Source organism: Meleagris gallopavo, unplaced genomic scaffold, assembly GCF_000146605.3.
Source record: "Meleagris gallopavo isolate NT-WF06-2002-E0010 breed Aviagen turkey brand Nicholas breeding stock unplaced genomic scaffold, Turkey_5.1 ChrUn_random_7180001918604, whole genome shotgun sequence".
NCBI lineage: Eukaryota > Metazoa > Chordata > Aves > Galliformes > Phasianidae > Meleagris > Meleagris gallopavo.
This window is the reverse complement of record NW_011181383.1, coordinates 1-514: the sequence shown is the minus strand read 5'-3', so window position 1 is coordinate 514 and position 514 is coordinate 1. Positions and strand designations below refer to the sequence as shown.

The following is a 514-nucleotide window of genomic DNA, read 5'->3' as shown; positions in this document are numbered from 1 at the left end:
GAGGGCAACAAAAGCCCGTCAGCCAAAAGCCTACAGCACCCGGTATTCCCAGGAGGTCTCCCATCCAAGTACTAACCAGGCCCGACCCTGCTTAGCCTCCGAGATCGGACGAGATCGGGCGTTGCCAGGGTGGGATGGCCGTAGACGCTGCGTGCTCCTGCTCCGGCCCCTCTTGCCCAGCTGCACGCCACCGCCACCGCCCGCCACCATGGGAAAACAAGGGCCACAGCCCCAAAGCCGGCCAACCACAACGCGACCCCACGCTGCCCGCAATTCCCCGCACGTCACCCACACAACCGTACAACCCGGACCCAACCTCCCCACGCCTTCGCACATCCCCCGACATCCACCCTACCCAACGCGCGTTGACCCTACGCCACTTACAACCCTGGCACGGAACGCCTCCCGGCACCGCACGCACACGCCACAGCACCGCACGGCACGCACACATGCACACAAAGTCACACGTGCTTCCCCAGCCTCCCAAACCAACTCCAACGGGGCTCACGCACCG

General features: G+C 65.4%; 1 non-coding gene across 1 annotated transcript; it reads right to left on the bottom strand.

Moving 5' to 3' along the window:
• Positions 1 to 27: 27 nt before the first annotated feature.
• Positions 28 to 146, bottom strand: LOC116217726. The gene has a single exon (XR_004162407.1). It is a non-coding gene; the product is annotated as a 5S ribosomal RNA (ribosomal RNA).
• Between the last annotated feature and the right edge of the window lie 368 nt (positions 147 to 514).